This window comes from Narcine bancroftii, chromosome 8, assembly GCF_036971445.1.
Source record: "Narcine bancroftii isolate sNarBan1 chromosome 8, sNarBan1.hap1, whole genome shotgun sequence".
NCBI classification, from domain to species: domain Eukaryota; kingdom Metazoa; phylum Chordata; class Chondrichthyes; order Torpediniformes; family Narcinidae; genus Narcine; species Narcine bancroftii.
The window spans coordinates 164,037,592-164,050,622 of NC_091476.1; the positions used below are offsets into that span (position 1 = coordinate 164,037,592).

General features: G+C 40.4%; 1 protein-coding gene across 2 annotated transcripts in view; it reads right to left on the reverse strand.

Annotated features, from left to right (window-relative positions):
- The window catches only part of smim12 (small integral membrane protein 12), a 33,498-nt gene that overhangs the window by 5,387 nt on the left and 15,080 nt on the right, over positions 1-13,031 (reverse strand). The window contains exons 3-4 of one of the 2 annotated variants that reach the window (XM_069895775.1): positions 4,136-4,224; positions 1,089-1,679 (exon numbers count right to left, since the gene is read on the reverse strand). The gene's annotated coding sequence lies outside the window, so the exon portion shown is untranslated. Of the gene's footprint in view, positions 1-1,088; positions 1,680-4,135; positions 4,225-13,031 lie in introns of those variants that run through there. The other variant, XM_069895774.1, reaches the window with a different exon arrangement.

Here is a 13,031-nt window from a genome sequence, read left to right on the forward strand (position 1 = left end):
TTGCCAGTGAGGCCCTGTGACCTCAGTGGCAGGAGGATGGTTTTCAAGACCATGGCATTCTCCTTTTCCACCTGTCCATTCGCAGAGGAAAATTCGAACTTACCCTTTTATGAAGCAGCCCTAAATGGCCGCTTTTGCTCTGCTTTCATGAAGAGTGGCACCTTGTAGCTGCCGAGATAATGTCATTCACATGCGGCAAGCGCGGAAGGACCCCCATAGTGGAGAATGGTGACCCCAGAGCAGGTAGGAATGTTAATTGTGATATTTGCAGCTAGTTTTAGTGTCTTAAAGTGACCAGGCAGAAATCCTGCACGCTGTCGGTATTTTGAAAATCCCGCACCTGTGTCTCAGGTTGATGGCATCTCTGTGACATCATCAGCCCACCCCCTAGCCAGCCACCTGCAGAGACTGTACATTCATGACGCAGGACAGTGTGGTGCACTGCAGACACTACCTTGGAGCCAGTCGGTGAGCATTCATGAAGGTTTCCGACATGAGGGCAGAGAATCTCTGGCTTTACATTTGGATATTTTTGCTTTATGAAAGGGATGCATGTTATATCCTTCTCAGTGAAATCCCATCAAATAGGGATAAAAGATTTGCCTGGCAGGCAAACATATTTATGGTAATAAGCTGAAATTCCCAAGAGTAATTACAGCATAGCAGTTTCTGTTTCATTGGTTTCTGTTTCCCAGCAAGATTTATTCACTTAGTTTCACTTTCTTGATGTCAGGGCAAAAGACAGAAAGGAACAGATCATCTCACATTCTCAGGCACCCCTCCTTGGATTCAGTGAAAATCAAAGTGAAATTAAGATGTAGATTTGGACGAGGACCCACGTGCTGGGCGAATTGTTGGATGGGGGGGGGGGCACGGTTGGTTTAGCGGTTAGCACAACACCTTTACAGAGCCAGCGATCGAGACTGGGTTTCGAATCCTGCGATGTCTGCAAGGAGTTTGTGCGTTCTTCCCGTGTCTGTGTGGGCTTTCCCCAGGCGCTCTAGTTTCTGTTCGAAGTGTACTGGGGATAGGCCAAAATGGCATACCACTTGCAACGTAGAAACTTGAAACATTTCATTTTCACTCTTGTTTTTTTTAATGCCCTATAAGATAGAACCTTCTGACATGTTATATATTGCTGGTCTTCATTTCAGAAGAAGAAGGAATTTTCTCACGGTCTTACCTGCACACATTATTTGGTCAGCAAGTAAAATCAAAATGCATTGTCTGGCCTTAATAATACTAGCCTGCAGTTTCTCAACTGGTGAGTCATTATAATCTATTGCTGCATGTCATAGATAAAGGAAAGAACCAAAGCCGCTTCTTTTTTTTTTAGCTACTCAAGTATATATTTGTTAATTGGTTCTCAGAAGATAAAACACTCAACAAAATAGAATTATATTTGAATGATTGGCCACCTGTCTTCTCTCTAAACACCTGGAGTCTTCTTTTTTTTGGTGACTGCATCTTTCAGTGAGGAATTCCCAGATGTCCATCTGGCCATGATAAAGAATGGCTGTATGTGTCCAAATCATGATGGTGGAGGGTTATTTCCTGTTGAGGGTCTTTCCATAATGCTGGTAGTCTTGTCATTCTAAACTATTAATACCACAGGGTTCAGAGACAACGTGAGGTTAAGCTTGATGAATTGATCCATTGCTTCTTGTGGTGTGTTGGAGCTGTATGGAATGGATGGTGAAATCAATGGACTGAGTTCCCATGGAATGAATAATTATAACAAGGGTTTGAAAGGCAAATTCAAACTCATTTGCCATTCCATCTTTCTCCCATCTTCCTTTCTCCCAGATTTTCCCAAAATATCCCAATATGTGATTGAAACAAATTGAGTAGAATGCCATTATCCAAAAAAATGCAGAATAAGTTTAAGTTAAACAGATACAGTAACATGTTAAGCAGATAAGCAAAGATAGAGAAAATGAATAGCAAATTTAATTTAATTTTGTTTCATTTAATTTTAACAATACAGCACAATTCTGGCCCATGAAGCTCATGCAAGTAACCTGTTTTGAAAGGTGAGAGGAAACAGGAGCACCAATGAAAAACCCAGATGTCACAGGGAGAATGTACAAACTCCTTACAGACAGCACTGGCTTCAAACCCAGAATGCTGGTGATGTAATAGCGTCACACTAATCGCTACACTAACTATGCAGCCCAGTATGATATCTGCACAGAGTTGGATTACAAGAAGTGACTATACAATAAAACTCCCATTATCCAGCACCTATGGGTATGCCAGATAAATGAATTTGCCGGTTGCTTGAGATTGCGTGTTGTATAGATTCGCGAACTGACCACTAGGGGGCACCAATTTTAAACTTTCATTTTTTTTACCTATTTATTTTCTGCAATTTTTTTTGGTGGTTGCTTGAGGCTGCCAGTTGAATGAAATCAGGATAACAGGAATTTTACTGTCTTTATAATGGTGAGATTTCTTAGAAGTAAAGAAATAAACTGACTATTTATAAAGGTAACAGAAAATTATTTTCACTGGTTATAGAATCCAAGGACCATAATGTAAAAAAGAGCCAGGCATTTCAGAAGTGAGGGAAGGCAAAATGGTGGTAAAAAATTAGAACTCCCATCCTCCAAGTTATTGATGGTCGATCTTAGTTTTTTATCTGAGCTTGACATATTTCACTGAGCCACAGGTATTAATGGATGTTGGAAAAAGGGTGGATATACAGTAAAATCCCCAATCTATGGGGATTGGTACGTGCTGGATAAGTGAATTTCCTGCTTGCTTGAGATTCCATATTGTGTGAATGGAGAACTAATGGTGAGGTGCACTAATTTTAACCTTTGAGAATTTTTACCCCTTTATTTTCAACAATTTTTTTGCTGGTTGCTTGAGGTTGTATATTTTGGCATTTAAGTCGAGCCCTGAAACCCTCAAAAAGCACTCAGAAAATCAGGCGTTGACTTAAACACCAGATACAAAAATGAGACCTTAACCTCAACTCAAAACACAGCTCAACGTATATTTGGCATATAAGATGACCCAGAAGTACCTCCCAACCCCGCTGTGCCGCCGCTCCCTGACACCTCGTCATTGCCAGGGACCCCCATAACCCACCCAGACGTTTTGCAATTGTAGAGCCCGCGGTCCTTGCTCCTGCCTGGGAGCCATGGCTCCCGCACCGAGGACACTTGGGGAGCGAGGCAACTTCTTCGATGCGGACGGCACCGCACCCAATGTGGAGAACGGAGTCGCCGTTTGCTGACTCTGGCTACAGCTGATGCCGAAGACTTGGACCCAGCTCTGTTTGGCATCTTCCTGGTCAAAAGCAAGGGTTTATTGCTTGCAAAATGGAGGACCATCGCCTTCCCAAGATTGTATTATATGGCGAGCTCTCCACTGGCCACCGTGACAGAGGTGCACCAAAGAAAAGGTACAAGGACTGCCTAAAGAAATCTCTTGGTGCCTGCCCCATTGACCACCGCCAGTGGGCTGATAACGCCTCAAACCGTGCATCTTGGCGCCTCACAGTTTGGCGGGCAGCAACCTCCTTTGAAGAAGACTGCAGAGCCCACCTCACTGACAAAAGGCAAAGGAGGAAAAACCCAACACCCAACCCCAACCAACCAATTTTCCCTTGCAACCGCTGCAATCGTGTCTGCCTGTCCCGCATCGGACTTGTCAGCCACAAACGAGCCTGCAGCTGACGTGGACTTTTTACCCCCTCCATAAATCTTCGTCCGCGAAGCCAAGCCAAAGAAGAAAGAATTTACAGATTTGTTACTTGGCGATTGGAGTGTTGTAGCAAAGTCTGGGCAGTTGCTGGGAGGCACCGGCACATTCCTTGCAGAAAATTGTGGGGGGTGATGGGGGATGTCGAATTGATGTATGATAAAACCATGAAAATGGGGATTTAACTTATCTGAGGGTCAACTTATTTGCCGAAATATATAGTGATATATTGGATAAAAGAGATTTTACTGTATTAAGTTTGGTGTGTGACAATGGGTCACAGTTCATGGGCCTGCCTTTCCCTGTCTTAATGTTCAATGTGCACACTTTCCAGCTCAAAGATCTTTTGCATCCTAAAACTTTGCTCCTCAGAACCATTAACCATGAACCATTAACCTTAAGTATATTCATTTTGTTTAATTACCTTTTTCAAAAAGTATCCATGCAAAATGAAAGCACTTTAGATGTTGGGAATTGGAACATGTTGGAAATACTGAATAGGTAAAGCAATATCTGTGGAGGAGAAAACAGACAATATTTCAGATTAATTACCATTCATCAAAATTCCTTAAAATCTTTTTATTGATTATAGCCTTCTGCTACTTCACATATAACTTTTCCCAGAGCTTCAGTGAATACATTTCAGATCATGAATTCTTTGATATATTTTGTTACAATATAGTACATAAATGTGCATTGCTCTCAATAAAATAAGTGTAAAGTGTACATAATTCTCTGTTTCATGTGGCCTACTAATTCTGTGGTACCCTTTGCTTTACAGTGGATGGATCACTATGTTCTAAGACTGTCTTGGTTGCAATAGGAGCACGTAAGAGCGCAGTTTCCTGCATTTGTGTTTAATGCTTTGGTTTGATCTCAAATTTTATCTAATCGACATTTTTTGAAATCTCTCTGATTACTATCGGAACTTTACAGTGGCTTGTTAGTATATGCATGATGAAGGGCCCAGGCCTGAAATGTTGGTTACCCTTTACTTTCAGCAGATGGTGCATGACCTGCTGAGTTTTTCCAGCATATCTGTGCATTGCACTTGACGCCAGCCTCCATTCAATTTAATTTTTTTTAAAATGCAGACAATCAGGCCATTTCGACCCACGAGTCTGTGCCACCCAATTTACGCCCAATTAACCTACATCCCTGGGCTTCTTTAACTCCAATAACTTGTTTGAAAGCAATCATGGAAATAATTTTTCACAATTACACAGCAAACCAGAGGCAATACAAGTGTAGTGTGTGTTTGCGGCTCTCAAAACCATATATAACCATATAACAATTACAGCACGGAAGCAAGCCATCTCGGCCCTTCTAGTCCACACCGAACCAAGTACTCTCCTCGAGTCCCACTACCTGCACCTTGCCCATAACCCTCTATTCCCCTCCCATCCATATACCTATTCAATTTTTCCTTAAATGACAAATTGGAACCTGTCGCCACTACTTCTCCTGGAAGCTCATTCACAAAGCCACCAGTCTGAGTGAAGAAGTTCCCCTTCATGTTACTTCTAAACTTTTTCCCCTTAACTTTTAACTCATGACCTCTTGTTTCAATCTCTCATACCCTCAAGAGAAAAATAGCCTATCCACATCAACTCTATCTATCCCCCTTCATAATCTTAAATACTTCCATCAAATTCACCATCAACCTTCTACGCTCCAAGGAATAAAGATCTAATCTGTTCAATCTTTCTTTGTAATCTAGATTCTGAAAGTCAGGTAACATTTTTGTAAATCTCGGCACTCTCTCTGCCTTGTTGATATCCTTCCTATAATTCGGTACCAGAACTGCATACTGTATTCCAAATTTGGCCTCACCAATGACTTGAACAGTCTCAACATCACTTCCCAACTCCTGTATTCTAGGCATTGATTTATCAAGGCCAGCACACTAAAAGCCTTCTTCACCACCTTATCCACATGAAATTCTACCTTCAGGGAACGATGCCCTAGATCTTTCTGCTCCACTGCATTCCTCAATGCCCTCCCATTTACTATGTATGTCCTGTTTTGATTATTCCTTCTAAAATGAAGCACTTCACATATCAGCATTAAACTCTATCTGCCATCTTTCAGCCCACTCTTCTAGACAGTCCAAATCCCTCTGCAATCTTTGAAAACCTTCTTCATTATCCACAATTCCAACTATTTTTGTATCATCCGCATATTTACTAATCCAATTTACCACCCCATAATCCAGATCATTAATGTAAATGACAAACAACAAAGGACCCAGTGTAGATCCCCGAGGCACACTGCTTGTCACCGGCCTCCAGCCTGACAAACAGCTATCCACTATGATTCTCTGGCATCTTCCTTCCAGACCCTGTTGAATCCATTTGTAAATCCAAAGTTAATACCTAATGCTTAAACCTTCCTAACTAATCTTCCATGCGGAACCTTATCGAAGGTCCTACTGAAGTCCATATAGACAGCATCCACTGCTTTCCCCTCATCAACATTCCTAGTCACTTCTTAAAAAAATTCAATAAGATTGGCTAAACGTGTCCTTCCACGCACAAACCCATGTTGAATGTTCCTGATCAGACCATGTCTCTCCAGATAATTATATATATTATCTCTAAGAATGCTTTAATTTACCTACCACAGATGTCAAACTTACAGGCCAATAATTGCTAGGCTTGCTCCTCGAACCCTTTTTAAACAAAGGAACCATATTAGCAATACGCCAATCCTCCGGCACTATACCCATCTCTAATGACATTTGAAAAATCACTGTCAGAGCCGCTGCTATTTCCTCGCTAACTTCTCTCAAAGACCTGGGGATAAACCCGTCGGGACCTGGAGACTTATCCACCTTTATATGCTTTGAAAGCTCCAGTACTTCCTCTTTCTTAATCACTAGAGTTTCCAAATTTACCCTCTTTGCTTCCTTTACCCTGCACAATTCAATATCCTTCTCCTTAGTGAACACCAAAGAAAATAACTTGTTCAAAATCTCCCCTATCTCATTTGGTTCCACACACAGTTGTCTATACTGATACTCTAATTGACCAATTTTGTCCCTCACTCTCCTTTTGCTATTAACATATTTATAGAAACCTTTTGGATATATTTTCACTGTTTGCTGTAGCCACCTCGTACCTTCTTTTAGTTTTTCTTATTTCTTTCTTAAGATTCTTTTTACATTCAATGTATTCTCCACACATCTCCTTTATTCCTTGTTTCTTATATTTATTGTAGGTCTGTCTCCCTCTTTTTTCAAACCAAGTTTCCAATATCCCTTGAAAACCATGGCTCTCTCAAACTTTTGACTCTGCCTTTTATCCTGACAGGAACATAATGATTTTGTACCCTCAAAATCTCACTTTTAAAAGATCATTTCTCTACTACATCCTTCCCATAAAACAAATTGTCCCAATCCACTCCTTGTAAATCCTCTCTCATCTCCTCAAATCTAGGTTTTCCCCACTCGAAAACCTAAATCTTAGTTCCTGATCTATCCCTTTCCATAATTACATTGAAGCTCATGGCACTATGATCGCTGGACCTGAATTGCTCCCCAACACATACCTCCGTCACCTGACCTATCTCATTCCCCAACAGTAGATCCAACACTGCCCCTTCTCTAGTCGGTACCTCTACGTATTGCTCTAGAAACTATCCTGCACACATTTTACAAATTCCAATCCATCCAGCCCTTCACAGAATGGGTTTCTCAATCTATATTTGGAAAATTAAAATCTCCCACTATCACAACCCTGTGCTTATTACAAATATCTGCTATCTCCCTACAAAAGCTATGTTCAGAGCAGCAGCCTGCTTTCAAACATGGGTAGTATATTGTTATAAATCTGAACACAGTTGCTAGTATCGGTTGTGTTAAGTCCAATGTGAGTGGGTTGTACCATAAGTGTAAACAATTGCTGGTATCAGTACTGCCAAGTTTGAAGTGACTGATTATATTGTGTTTTATGAGTGTAAACAGTTGCTAGTGTTGGTAGTGTTAAGTCCAACGTGACAGAATATACTAGTGTTTTGTGATTGAGAGTATTAGTATGTTATCCCAATTGAAGTCCCCTTAGTGAAGATCCTTTCAGTGTTCAACCTGTGTCCAGACTCATTGTTCTTAGAATCACCAAGTTTTCCCTTCCCACTCAACAAAGTGATGATAAAACATGCTACAATAATCATTTTCATCTGTTCAGATAATCATTTGCAAAAGTGAACAGTGACTGAGTTGTTTAAATTTATCTAAATAATAGCACCTGGAATGATTTAAGTAAAGAGTAAAGCAGCTCATTCAGACAATTAAGTTCCTTGAACTCAATCAAATTGGAAATTCTGTTTGTATCCTAGTTTACTTTACTCTCCACGGAAGTCAATTGAGACTAAACTTAAACTGAGCGTGAAATGTGTGCCTGCCGATCTCATGGATATGTTGAGATTAAAATTAGCATTGAAGAAGAATTTTGAGAAAGTAATGTAATGGGATTTATCTAACAATCTAATGGACACTGTACTTTAACAAATAACTCAAAAACTCATAACAATGTAGGAATACACCATGTAAGATCAAGCATAATGCAATATTCACTGTTCAGGATGCTCATTGCTAAACTCAATGAAGAGAAGTGGGAGATGGATGATTGGAACACAAAAATATAAAGTGGTTACACATAATGCATCTCCCATTCTCTTCATGAATCCTTTGATTATATCAAACACCACATCCTCATCACTCTGGTGGGTGAACAAAACTTTTCTTGAGTTTATTAGTAACAATTAATTCATGATGCCAGGATCTAGTTTTCACTAGGCAGAAAGATCCTTTTCACTACACTGTCAAATGCTGACAGTGTTAAATCAGTGGTTTTCAACTTTTTTCTTTCCACCCACATACCACTTTAAGTATTCCCTTTGCCCCGGGTGCTCTATGATTAGTAAGGGATTGCTTAAAGTGGGATGTGGGTGGGAAGAAAAAGATTTGAAAACCACTGTTTTAATTGTTCCTAATTGATTCATTATGCCCACGGTTTCATAACTCCAAAGGAAATGGGCCAATGGCAATTTTTCTCAAGCAAAATATTTCAGTAACAATTGGGTCTAGAGCAGTGATTCTCAACCTTCCCTTCCCACTCACGTGCCACCTTAAGCAATCCCTTACTAATCAAAGAGCACCGATGGCATAAGGATTACTTAATAAAGTAGGATGTGAGTGGAAAGAGAGAGGTTGAGAACCACTGCATTAAATCTTAGGTCAGTTCTCAGAAACATTCAAAGTTATCACCCAACACCCAGAAAAGTAATATTTACAGAAAAAGATGGCACAGAGTTTCATGGCCCCTTCATAAATTCAAATGTCTTAAGAGTTAATTGAATCTTTTGAACGTGTAAATTTTGTTGGAGCAGATACAGCAGTCGATTTTGAGTCGAATGCTCAATTGTGGCCATATCCGTTACCCACCATTCACTGCATCCAATCTTTAATTAAATCCGGCACAAGAACTGAATCCTTGTTCTACATCGAATTCTGATGCAAGAGAAAAATGACGTTCTAAGTGTCAGATAAATCATATTTTCAATTTGTGAGTTACTGCTATTTTATCACATCTTTTCAAATGTATCTATCACCCCCTAGTGTTTCGTTAGTTTAGCATCTCAATAACTGAAAAGGTGCGACTTGGGGCACAACATATTTTCAAGGGAATTTTTAAAATTTCAAACATTAATTTATTTGCCATGAAAATATATGCAAATAAAACATAGTGCAAAGGCTCCTTACAATCTTAGTCTCATTCACTCAACACATTCTTGTTGCTATTTGGTCTATTCAGTCAGGCTTCTGTGAAACTCAAAGATTTGCAGACACTGTGATTGTAGTAAAAGCACAGAAATGCTGGAGAAACTCAACAGGTCTCCCATAGGAGATAAAGAAATATAACCACGTTTCGGGCCTTAGCCTTTCTTCGAGGTGCGAGTAAAAGCAGGCAGGCATCTGAATTAAAAGAAAGGTGGGGGGGGGGGGAAAGAGTACAGACCAATAGACAAAAGGTGTTAATTGGATATGGAGAGTAGGCCAGGAGAGAGGGTGGGGAGAATTGATTGGGGGAGCAGGTGGCCCTGTGAATGCAAAGCTGGGGTAAAGGAGACAGAGGGAAAAGGGAAGAGAGACAGAGCTGAAGGAAAGGAGGTGAAAATGGGGGGGGGGGGGGGGTGGCTAGTGGAAAATGGAGGTCAATGTTACGTCACTTTCATAACATGTCACCATTGCCACTCAGATGGCTGCTGAGATGATACATCCTTGCATTCTGGGAGGGGCTTCCCCACCAGTTTCCACTCCTCAAAGGGGGTATTATTTTTCCAAAACTAAACTTCATGCACAATAAAACTATATACAAAGGAAAATAGTGCAACAGTCTTGCTGCATCCCCAGTGTCATATTCATAAATACATTTCATTGCTGTGCATTGTAACATTAATCCTCTAATTTGCTATGTTTCACCAGTGACACTACTGTGGCCCCTTTTCATTACTCCCCCACCTTCCCCATCGGCTTTCCCTCTGTTGTCAGCCCCACTCAGTGCTTGGTAGTGGCAGGACCCTAGACTGTGGTCCTTCCCCAAAAAAACCCAGTTCCAAAAGATGTCGTTACCCATTGTGCATTCTGCACTCAGAATGTCTCCTCAAAAATCCTATTTAGCTTTTTAATTGTACTGAATGTGTTGGTTCTTAGTTATGCTTCATCATTAAACTGTCAGCACGAAATTAATTGTCAATTACTGTCACATCCTTCAGGTCTCATTGGGACTTAACATGTAATAATGCCATTTTTAGCCAATAGAATTGACTATAAGCATTTCATGTGGGTTGAACTTGTATTTTTGGTACATTTATTTCCCAGGAAAAATATATTTAGCAACTTCCATGAGTGTTCACTGCTTGGGGAGTGGCAAATTGTTCATTGTTTGCCAACATACATGTGAACTCTGCTTTAAATCATTTTAATCAGTTTAATAAATAATCCATTCACTGTTATTTTCGGACAAATCTCCCATGGGTGGAAGAGTCCAAGTCTCTTCTGTTCAATCTTGATCTCAAATTTTGAATGTGTGGAGTCCACATTATTTCTTTGTGACTGGATGGTTTCCCCTCCAGTGCTCTGCTTTCCTCGCAACGAGGTGCAGAGTGGTAGGCTGAACACAGAAATGCTGGAGGAACTCAGCTGGTCTTGCAGAGTAGGTTAAGATGTAGACCCAACGAGGTGCAGTGGTAGGCTAAACACAGAAATGCTGGAGGAACTCAGCTGGTCTTGCAGAGTAGGTTAAGATGTAGTCCCAACGAGGTGCAGAGTGGTAGGCTAAACACAGAAATGCTGGAGGAACTCACCCGGTCTTGCAGAGTAGGTTAAGATGTACTGATGTTTCAGGCCTGAGCCCTTCCTCAGGGTATGCTGCAAGAGCGGCTGAGTTCCTCTAGCATATCTGCAGACCTTCGTGGTTCACTTGCAGACTGGTGGACTGACTGGCCACTGTAAATGAAACCCTTTGCACAGGTGGGTGGTGGGATAATCAGTTTGAGATTGATGGGCACATGAAAGAGAGATTACAGGGAAATAAGTAAGGGAATAAGATTGATGGGGATGCTCTGAAAGTCAGCAGAGCCTTGGTGGGTTGAATGATCACTTGTATTTTAGGAAAAGGTGCTAAATTAAAATCCATAATTTGTAAATGATTTCCATCTTCTTGACTTCAAACGGAGTTTCCCAATAGGATTATTTGTTTGTAATCACTTTCATCAATCTGTTCCGTGCAATAATTTTCCTTACCATGTTGAAATCAGGATCATATGAAACTGTACCAGACCAGGAGAGAAGAACTGCATTAGCTTCATCCAATCACAGTAAATGGGCTGAAGCTGACATCTCCCATAGAATTACACTCAGTCATGAACCAACACCATCGATAGAGGAAGAAAGGGAGGGGAAAATTATTATAAATCAATGCTTAATGAGTTATGCAGGGCTTGGAAATAAATGGACTATTTTCTTTCCAGTTTGTGCCATTTCCGCTGCTCAGAGTTTTATTGCTGCACTAGGGTTCACTGCCATCGGAATAGCAGATGGTTCTTGGGCATACGTATCAAAAACATTCATCACCTATATCAATGGAGGAATCATACCACCTGAACATTTTATCACCACGCTTCAGTCCATTGATAAAACATTTTTTTTTCTATTGATTTAGCCCACAGAGCCAGTTTTAAAATTTGACAAATTATGAAATATAGGCCACCTATTGCGTTGAATTTAATAATATCAGAAAGATTTTATTTAATCCCACAGCAAAGTGAACATTATTTGGAGTTCACTTGGAGAAGGGATGTCTACTGAAATTAAAGTTTCAATAGAAGCTTCATAACTGGGATATCAAGTACCCCAGGAGGTTCTGATATGGGTTACAAGAGTACATGGAAAGGTGTCAGAGACTCAGAGTGACACAGCATGCAAACAGCACCCATTTGGGATTGATGAAGATGAATAAGGACAGTGGACAACATATTTTTTCAAATGACTTGCTTTCTGAAAAGAAATTGGGAATTATGATAGACATCTTCAAACTGAATACAAAGATGATTTTAGATTTGTTGTATCACATAGGAAATTGGATAAACATTAACTTTATTGAATTTAACATATTTAAATGTTATATGTACTTCTGAGCCAAACTCTCAGATTGACTGAACATTGCACAATAAATGTAAGAGACCAGAGTTTGTCTTAGTCACCAAATTTACAATTGAAGTAGAGCTCATAGGATCTCTTATTAAGTGTAGTCATGCTGCATCATTAACCCTTAAGGGTATACTCAGGAGAAATGTAACAGAAGTATTGCAACTATTGTGATATTGACAAGACATTTCTGCTGTTCTGAATCTTCTTGAAGACAATAAATCCTATTGTTAAGTACACCCACCATGCTATTGCCTAAAGAACATGTGCATTAACATGCATTCAAGATGAAAATCTGCAGACGCTGTGACTGTAGTAAAACACATCAAAATGCTGGAGAAACTCAGCCGATCTTTCAGCATCCACAGGAGACAAAGATATATTGCCAATGTTTCGGGCCTGAGCCCTTCTTCAAGAAATAAGCCAGGTGAGCAGGAAGCAGGAAATTTCAGAATTCAGACAATGGTGGCTGGGGGAGGAATCCAGACCAATAAAAGGTTTTGATTGGATATAAGGGGAGAGGTTAGAATTTATCAAGTCTGTGCAAAGGGAAACAGGGAAGGGAGACACAAGTGGGGAAAGGGATGGGGGAAGAAATGAGGGAGGGGTGGTT